General features: G+C 47.6%; 1 pseudogene; it reads left to right on the top strand.

Moving 5' to 3' along the window:
- Positions 1 to 7,795: 7,795 nt before the first annotated feature.
- On the top strand, positions 7,796 to 8,307 carry LOC110594723 (annotated as a pseudogene).
- Positions 8,308 to 9,712: the final 1,405 nt, after the last annotated feature.

Below are 9,712 nucleotides of genomic sequence, written 5' to 3'. Positions count from 1 at the left end.
TTTTTTTTTGAGTTGGAGTCTCACTCTGTCGCCCAGGCTGGAGGTCAGTGGCACACTCCCGGCCACCGCAGCCTCGCCCTCCTGGGCTCCAGCGATGTTTCAGCCTCAGCCTTCCAAGAAGCCGGGACTACAGGCACGCACTACCACGCCCAGCTAATTTTTTATTTATTGTAGAGACGAGGTCTCGCCAAGTTGTCCGGGCTGGTCTCGAACCCGCAGGCTCAGGCAATCCACTCGCCTCGGCCTCCCAAAGTGCTGGGATGACAGGCTGAACCGTCCGGTGATTTTGGATATTTCTGTGAGAGTGTTTTGGGGTACAATTTGCATTTAAATCAGTAGACTCTACAAAGCAGACTGCCCTCCATAATGTTGGTGGGCCTCATCCGATCAGCTGAAGGCCTGAGCAGAACAAAAGGCTGACCCTACCCCATGCCGGCGAGAGTTCTCCTGCCTCATGGACTTCAGACTGAAACATTGGCTCTTCCTAGTTCTGCAGCAGTTTCGGCCTGTAGATTCCAATGGAGATATCAGCTCTACAGAGTTTGAACTTGTAATCCTCTATGGTGAACCAATTCAGCATACATGTAACAATAGGATACATATAATTATATATATGCACATATATCTATACAACATTGTGTGAGATGATCTTTGTTAGTAAGGTTTGTTCCTTCTCTTCTAGATCTTTTAACATCGTAGAATCATGTTTTTATTTTGTCTTTATTCACCAATATGCTGAAAACCAGCATGCTATTAAGACTTTAATGAGCCAGGCTCGGTGGCTCAGCCTGCAATCCCAGCACTTTGGGAGGCCGAGGTGAGTGGATGGCCTGAGCCCACGGGTTCGAGACCAGCCCGGGCAACTTGGTGAGACCTTGTCTCTACAATAAATTTAAAAAATTAACCGAGTGTGGTGGCACATGCCTGTAGTTCTAGCTACTTGGAAGGCTGAGGTGGAAGGATCGTCCGAGCCCAGCAGGTCGACGCTGGGGTGGCTGTGAGCGTGCCACTGCACTCTGGGTGACACAGTGAGACTCCAACTCAAAAAAAACAAGACTATAATGGCAGGGATCTAGAATCAACCATGTCCGACTCCAATTCTCCGTGAGTCTCCCGGTGGTGATATGCAAACAAGGTGTGAGGGAGCCCAAGGTTTGCTACATTGCTGGCCATGGCTTTGAACGAAGGTTATTCCCAAAACCCTGGTCAGCTGAGCTGGACCTCTTGACATATGCCTGAGACCCAAGGGGCCTGTTTCCCCCATAATGAAACCCAAATCTTGGATCTTACTACCAAGTTGGCTCGAGGCAGAAAGCCAGTGGCAGGTAAGAGGATGTTGGCGTGCGAGACTGGGACGTAAACAGAAAACAGAGTGAGAAAGGTACATGTTCCTTGGTGCTAAAGCTGAATGTGTGACAAGAAAGCCCTCCCTACAAAGCGAGAGGAAGGGATGGCCAGACCCGCCTGACGGGCACTGGCCAGCACCGACTGACTACTGTAGTTATGATGTCAGAAAGTGAGTGGGATGGCTGGACTTTCTCCTGTGTGGAGAGAGAGGCAGAGATGACAGCACATCCTTTGCTCTGACGTGTTAACCCATGGCGTCTGCACCTGCAGGCAAAGCTTCCAAATACAAGCCCTGAATTCAGTGTGTAGGCTACCGGTTTGAAACATCTATGAAAGATTCAGATCACTAAATATAAAATAATACCAAGATAACCTGGGGTGAGGAAAGCCCATTGATTTTTAGCATCAAATAGAGTAAGATTAACGAAGCAATTCTGAATCACATGAGTCATTGATCAGTCTCACGTATGAAGGGAAAAATATTTCCCAAGTCACTGGAATCCCTCAAATAATGAGAACCCTCAGCCCGTGCTTTATCACATGCAATTTACATGGACAGTGGCAATGAGAAGACAAGATGCTGATCTCAAACCAACTATTCCGTCATTAGCGGCTAGCCCTGCCCTTGTTAATTAGAGGGCCACCGAGACATTCCAGAAGTGGGTTGGTGCCTCTCAGCTCCCTTGAGACTGTGCTGAGGAAGCCTTACAAGAGGGCAAGCGCCCTGGTCTGTTTTTGCTAGGGATTGTCCCTCTACCTCTGCCCTAGTCTTTCTGTCCTTCTCTTTTGGGAACTGTCATAGGCTGTTTTGTACTGCTATAACAAAATGCCTGAGACTGGGTCATGTATAATAAATAGAAATTCTTGATTCTGGAGGCTGAGGTCTAGATGAAGGGATTGTCATCTTGCAAGGACTTTCTTGCTGAAAAATCAGCATCGATTCATAATAACAACTCTCAGTAAACTAGGAATAGAGGGAAATTGCCTCAGCTTGATCAAGGATCTCTGCATCTAACATGTGTCAGACTGAAAGATAGATTCTCCAAAGAGAGTAAGTTTGTTTGGGAATGAGCATTGTAACGGGAATCTGTGTGGGTGTCTTCAGCAAAGCAAAGGAAGACAAGGGTTTTTAAAGGTAAAATAAGGAAAGTCACTTGACTTGTTTTGAGACAATTATTTTTTCTACAAGGAACAATAACATGGGTAGTGTCAGTCCAAGGTTAGATAGGTGGTTTCTGGGCAGATGTGCTCACAGGAGTTTTTCTTTTTGTAAGATTACGGTGGCCTTTGAGCAAGGTTATTGTCATGACAGAGTCTTTTGTGATACTCCTTGTCACCAGGCAATCGTGCATGAGAACCCTGTCTTCGTGGCCTTCCCTGACTCCATTTTCTCAGGATTTGGCGCAAGTGATTCTGTTTTGCTTCTGACAACTTTCAGATATTATACTTAATGATGAAAACTAGAAGCTGTCCCATTAAGACTAGGAACAAGGCCAGGATGTCTCCTTCTCACCACTCCTTTTCAACAACATACTGGAAGTTCTAGTTAAGGCAATAAGACGAGAAAAGGAAATAAAGTGTAGTATGCACATCGGGAGGAAAGAAATAAAATGATCTTTGTTTGCAGATGACATGATGGTCTATGTAGAAAATCAGAAAGAATCAGAAAAAAAACTAATAAGAACTAAGAAGGAATTATAATAAGGCTGCAGGACACATGGTTAACATACCAGTCAATTGCTTTCCTATATACTGGCAATGAACAAGTGGAAATTGAAATTAAAAGCACAATGCTATTTGCATTAGCACTAAAAAATAAAATACCTAGATATAAATATAACAGAAAGCATGCAAGATTTGTAAGAGGAAAACTAAAAAACTCTGATGAAAGGAATCAGAGAACCAAATGAATGGAGAGATATTCCATGGTCATGAACAGAGAGCCTCAGTGCTGTCAAGATGTCACTTCTCCTCAACTTAATCTATAGGTTCAATGCAATCCCAATCAAAATTCCAGCAAATTATTCTGTGGATATTGACAAACTAGTACTAAAGTTTATACAGAGGAGCAAAATACCCAGAATAGCCGACATAGTATGGAAGAAAAAGAATAAAATTGGAGGCCTGACACCAGCTGACTTCCTATAGAGCCACAGTAATCAGGACAGTGTGGCCTTGGAAAAAGACTAGACAGATAGCTCGGTGAAGCAGAATAGAGAACCCAGATAGAGACCCACATAAATGAAGTCAGCTGACCTCTGGCAAAGAAGCAAAGGCAATAGGATAAGGAAAAGATTGCCTTTTCAACAAATGGTGCTGAAACAACTAGACACCCACATGAAAAAGAAAAGGATCTAGACACACACCCTTGCACCCTTCACAAAAATTAACTCAGCATGGATAACAGACCTAAATGTAAAACACAAAATGATAAAACTCATAGAAGATAACCAAGGGAAAAGTCTAGATGACCTTGGGTATGCTGATGGCTTTTTATACACAACCCCAAGGCATGCACCATGAAAATGGTGCTAAACTGGACTTCGTTAAATGCTAAACTGGACTTCATTAAAAGTAGTGTTTCCACCCTGCAAAAGACAGTGCCATGGGAATAAACAGGCGAGTCACAAGCTGGGGGAAAATGCCTGTAAAAATCACACCCACCAAAGGACTGTTGTCCAACACACACAGAGAACCCGGAAAATGGCGCTAAGGGCCGGGCACGAGGGCTCTCGCCTGGAAGCCCAGCACTTTGGAAGGCCAAGGTGAGAGGATTGCGTGAGCCCAGAAGTTCGAGGCACACAGTGAAACACCATCTCTACAAAAAATACAAAACTATGCCGGGTGTGGCGGTTCGTGCCTGTAGTCCTAGCTACTTGGGAGGCTGGGGTGGGAGAGTCCCTTGAGCCCAGGAGTTTGAGGCTGCAGTGAGCTATGGTTGCACCACGGCACTCCAGCCTGGGGACAGAGTGAGACCTCGTCTCAAAGACAAACACAACCTCAACAATGAGAACACAAATAACCTGATTTAAAAAGCAGTCAAAGACCTTAATGGACACCTTATCAAAGAAGATATACAGATGCCAAATAAGATACACAGATGACAAATAAGCACACCACATGTCATCAGGAAAACGCAAGTTAAAACAGCAAGGAGGCCGGGCTCCGTGGCTCAGCCTGTCATCCCAGCACTTTGGGAGGTCGAGGCGAGTGGATTACCTGAGCCTGCGGGTTCGAGATCCACCCGAGCAACTTGGTGAGACCTCATCTCTGCCATAAGTCAGAAATTAACTGGGCGTGGTAGCACGCATGTGTAGTTCCGCAACTCAGAAGGCTGAGGCGGAAGGATCGCCAGAGCCCAGCAGGTCAAGGCTGCGGTGGCCGGGAGCATGCCACTGCACTCCAGTCTGGGCAGCAGAGTGAGACTCCAACTCCAACGCAAAAACAACTCAAAAGCAAGTAGGTAGCCCTACTTATCCATTCCAGTGGCCAAAATCCAGAGCACTAGTAACAACAAATGCTGGAGAGGACGTCGGCAGCAGGGCTTGCATTCGTCGCTGGTGAGACTGCAAAATGGCACAGCCACTTTGGAAGACATTTTGGCCACTTTTTACAAACAAAACATACTCATACCATGTGGTCCATCAGTCACACTTCTTGGTATTTGCCCACAGGAGTTGAAAACTTATGGCCATAGAAAAACCTACACACAGTTGTTGACAGCGGCTTTGTCCCTAATTGCTAAAATCTAGGAGCAGCCCAAATGTCATTTAGTAGGTGAAGGAATAAACTGTGATAAGTCCAGACAATGAATTTTCGTCCAACACTCAGAAGAAATTCAGTGTCAAACCATGAAGAGACACGGAGGAAGTTTAAATGCCTATGCCTAATTAAAAGACGACATACTGATTTCAACTGCATGACATCCTGGAAAAGGCAAAACTGTGGACACAGTTTTTAAAAATTGGGTGGTCTCCAGGGGTTGGGCTGGGGGTGAGCTGAATGGGCAGAGCACAGAGGAGTTTCACGGCAGTCAAAACACTCTGCGTGACGCTATAATGATCAACACATGTCCTCATGCATTTGTCCAACACGTAACATACAACTTTGTGCATAGAATGTACATAGAATGTACAACACCCAGAGTGAATCCTAACACAAACTATGGACTTTGGGGGATTACGACGTATCCATATAGGTTTATCAGTTATAATAAATAGACTACTCTGGTGGGATATATGGATAATGAGGCTCTGCAGAGTTGGGGGAGACAGTACATGGGAAATTTCTATACCTTTCTCTCAGTTTTGCTGTGAACCGACCCGAAACCGCCCTACAGAATAAAGTCTTTGGGAAGGAAAAACCCAGGATGCAAATCGTTTCAATGTATTTGTAAAGTTAAAACTGCTCACACGAAGGATATGCGATTGAGAGGGTATTGAAGCATGTTTTTCAGATTATCTTCCAAATGAGTTGTATAAAATCAACGGGGTAGCCACGGTTGGTTTGAATACTGATCTTACATAAATCAGATTCTCATGTGATCATGGCTCTGCTGCCTGAGCCTTTGCCAGCATCAGGCCCACTGCACTGCCTGTTTCTCCTGCCCACGGGGCTGCCCAGGGCCGCTAATTATATTTCCACCAATATGGTTGGTCCGTACGAAGCTCTGCTTTCTGGAAGTGCCTGCAAGCTCTCTCACAGAACAGGCAGAAGAGAGACCAGGCAGATTTCATTTATTTCCCCGTAGGTCCGATCTGCCCAAAGACAGACCATGAGACGCCAGCCCTAGTGTCTTGGGGACAGTGTGGCTCAGTGGCATGGGTGTGGAGAGTTAAGTCCACCCTCCTCTGCTCACTGATGTTTACACACTGCTTTCTTTCATCTGTTGCTTCCTGCAAGTTCCCAACTCGACAGCAGGGCCTTCTTGGCCCTTTCGCTTTTCCTGTGATGTCTCTTCTCCAGAGGTGCTCAGAAGAATCGTGTAGAAAGGGAATTATGATTTCTGTTATCCGGGGGTGGAAAAAGAAAAAGTACAAGAAAAAGAAACCTGCCTGTGGGTTGTGCAGATTGTGTAAAGAATGGGAATCCTGGTGGCTTTTTCCTCCAGTTCTAAAATGTGGCATGTAGCGAAAAATAGCTGAAAGCCATCACCATTTCTGGGAGGCTGACTGCTTTGACTTCCCGCTTTCTGCACCGTACCTGGCAGCCCCAAGCGGTGCCTCTGGGGGAGTCTCTGACTCCAGCACTCTATGAGCCTTCCGTTCGATTCCCACAGAAGCGTCACCCCAGATCAGTGGGACGCGAGTGTCCTCTCTCCATTTCTTTGAAGCTGACTGCCACACGTTTTCCAGACGCCGCAAAGACAAGCTTCCACATGCCCTTCCCAGCTACTTCTGCAAATGTTTCATTTCAATCAAAAATTCTACCAGGTAGCTTCAAAGAACAAGAGGCGGTATAAAGCGGAAGCAGAAACAAACACAGAAGCATCTGAATAGACTTACATCCCTGCTCCCCCCATCGATGATGTGACTTTGGCAGGATACTCGAACTCCTGGAGCCTCGGGCACCTTGTGTGTGGAATAGGAACAGCAATACCCCCCTCTCATTAACAGTCTTGATGATGGTTGCCTCTGAATGCTACATGTGCATCAGATGCTCTGCCAAGCAACTTGCGCGCATTACTTCATTGAATCCCCACAATCCCTTTTAACACGGCTGCAATGATCATCTTCCTTTTACAGGTCAAAGAACTGAAGTTCAGAGCCGTTCAAAGACCTACAATTCGGGTTTCTGGAAAGCACGCTCTGAGGCTGGCCTGCAGTGAGTGCTATCAGGGAAGCTCTCAGAAGCAGCCCCGGGAAGGGGCAAGAAAAGCAAACTCGGTGCTCTGGGGTGGAGATGTGCCCAACAAGGGCACAAGAGACCGGGCCTCCGTGTCCCCACGGCTACCCTCCACTCGTGGCTGTATCCCCAGAGGGGATGCCCCTTTGGGCCTGGCAGCTTCCTTCAATAGAAAACACTCTTCAGAGAGAAACAGAGTCATGAGCAGCCAGCAGCCCACGCTAAGGGCAGCTAGATAAATGAGAAACTGAGTCCTGGAGGGGGACCATCTCCTCAGACAGCGCAGAGATGACACATAGTGGCGAGCTGGAAAGGCGCTGCTGCTCTGCCAGACTCTGGAGCTTGTTTGATCCATCGACCCACCACCCACATCACACTGTTGCGTTGGGCACACTAGCACACGCGACCCTCGGGGAACAAAGAAAGTATTCATTTCTGTATCAGTCAATGGTCAGCCAGGAGACAGAGCCCCTACTGTGCTCTAAATAAGGGCAGTTTCATATAAAGAATATTTACGCTAGGGGCGGCTGGAGTTGGGCGTTCAGGGGAGTGGGCCTCCGTGAGTGGCATCGCTAGGTTCCAGGCGATTCTAGCTCCAGCCAGGATGATCGAGGTTGTCTGCAATGACCGTCTGGGGAAAAAGCACCGATGACACCCTCGGGGACCTTGAGAAGCTGATCGCAATCCAGACTGGCACCCGTTGGAACAAGATTGTCCTGAAGAAGTGACACATGAAGTGACATACGATCTTTTTTTTTGAGTTGGAGTCTCACTCTGCCACCCAGACTGGAGTGCAGTGGCCGCTCCCGGCCACCGCAGCCTCGACCTGCTGGGCTCCGGCGATCCTTCCGCCTCAGCCTTCCGAGAAACCGGAATTACAGGCATGCGCTACCACGCCCGGCTGATTTTTGGATTTATTGTAGAGATGAGGTCTCGCTGCCCAGGTGGGTCTCGAACTCACGGGCTCAGGCCATCCACTCACCTCGGCCTCCCAAAGGCGCGGGATTACAGGCTGAGCCACTGAGCCTGGCGTGACACACAATCTTTAAGGACCACATATCTCTGGGGGACTATGAAATCCACGCTGGGATGAACCTGGAGCTTTATTATCAGTAAATTCCTTTTCTTTGCCACCTCACCTCCCCACACAGGTATAGATACTTGTTTTTAAAAACTCACGTTAATAAAAACTTAAATGCTAAAAAAAAGAATAATTACGCTAGAACAAAACCGTAACTATAAGATGTAAAGGGACTCTCGAGAGAATTCTAGGACCGGTGGAGGATATTCAAGAAAGGACACACGTGGAGAGGAGGTCTCCTTCCCAAGGGCCTCGGACCTCACTGTCCTGCACCCCTGGGCACGCGGGAAGCAGCCCTCAAGGCATAGATGGGCCACAGGCGGCGTCTGGTTCTTCAGGCGTACGAGGGTGGGGAGGTCTGGTGCAGAGAGGAAGATGTGTGGTGTCCGTGTGGGAAGAGTCCTACGGTCAGGGGTCCATGGAAGACAAAGCCCAGGAGGCAAAAGCAGGCAGAGGGACACGGGCTGCCAGTGTGCACTGGAGTCCTGAGCTGGCCAGGTCGGCGTCATAGGGTGAGTCCCGGTTGCAAGGTTGCCAAGGGATGGCACCTCGCTGGCTATTCTGCGACGGAGCACCACTCGGTTTTCTCACCCTCACTGCCCCTGACAGCCACTGCAGCCACTGGAAGCCGCCACGGAAGCCGTCTTCCCCCTCTGTGCCTCTCCGGCAACCCCCACAGGAGGGCTCAGCATTGTACTCACTGTGAAGGGGGTGAATTTGGAGGAAAACGTCAATGCACTGATGACTGGCACAAGACCCTTAGCCAGAGATTAGTTCTTTAACAGGTCAAAGTCATAAAGAGACTCAATTGTTTAGCTAAAAGAAAAAAACTAAGTCAAAAACGGAAACCTGCATTCCCACTAAAACCTGCCTCTTTCCAGAGACTCAGGGCTGACCCTCCGTCGACAGATAACCGATACCAGTGTCTGTTTGCCTTCTGGAAACAATCACAGATGCATTTGAAAGAGCCCGAAGCCTGACTGGCTTGTCTTTCTTGTTCCCAGATTCCCAGACAGGGATAGAAAGCGTCCTGGGTGCTGGAGAGTCGCAGAAGGTCAGCAGAGCCAAGGCCGTATCTGGAATGTTGGTGGAAATGGCATCGGTTACCCTGATAGACAATAGTCAATATGGCCACCGCTGCTTCTTCCCCTGATATTGCCCCCTTATGTCCACAGTGACGTTGGCTGACCTCCTATCGGACCAGGAGAAAAGGAGAATGTTTTACAATGACTTGAAACTCTCAGATCAAATTAATGGCTCGCAACTTGGAGTCTGACGACGTGTATACGTTCAGATGTTTTATTTGAATACTCTGTGGTATTCTTGGGTTCTGGGTCTTACCTGAAGTCAGAAAAAGCACTTAAAACGGTGGTCTAGAATGCTGTTCTAGCCCACAGGATTCTGAAAAAAGTAAAGGTTGCTTGTTAATGTATGCCCCCA

Source organism: Carlito syrichta, unplaced genomic scaffold (assembly GCF_000164805.1).
Source record: "Carlito syrichta isolate Samal-C Ts95f unplaced genomic scaffold, Tarsius_syrichta-2.0.1 Scaffold130403, whole genome shotgun sequence".
Taxonomy (NCBI): domain Eukaryota; kingdom Metazoa; phylum Chordata; class Mammalia; order Primates; family Tarsiidae; genus Carlito; species Carlito syrichta.
This window is presented reverse-complemented; position numbering and strand designations above follow the sequence as displayed.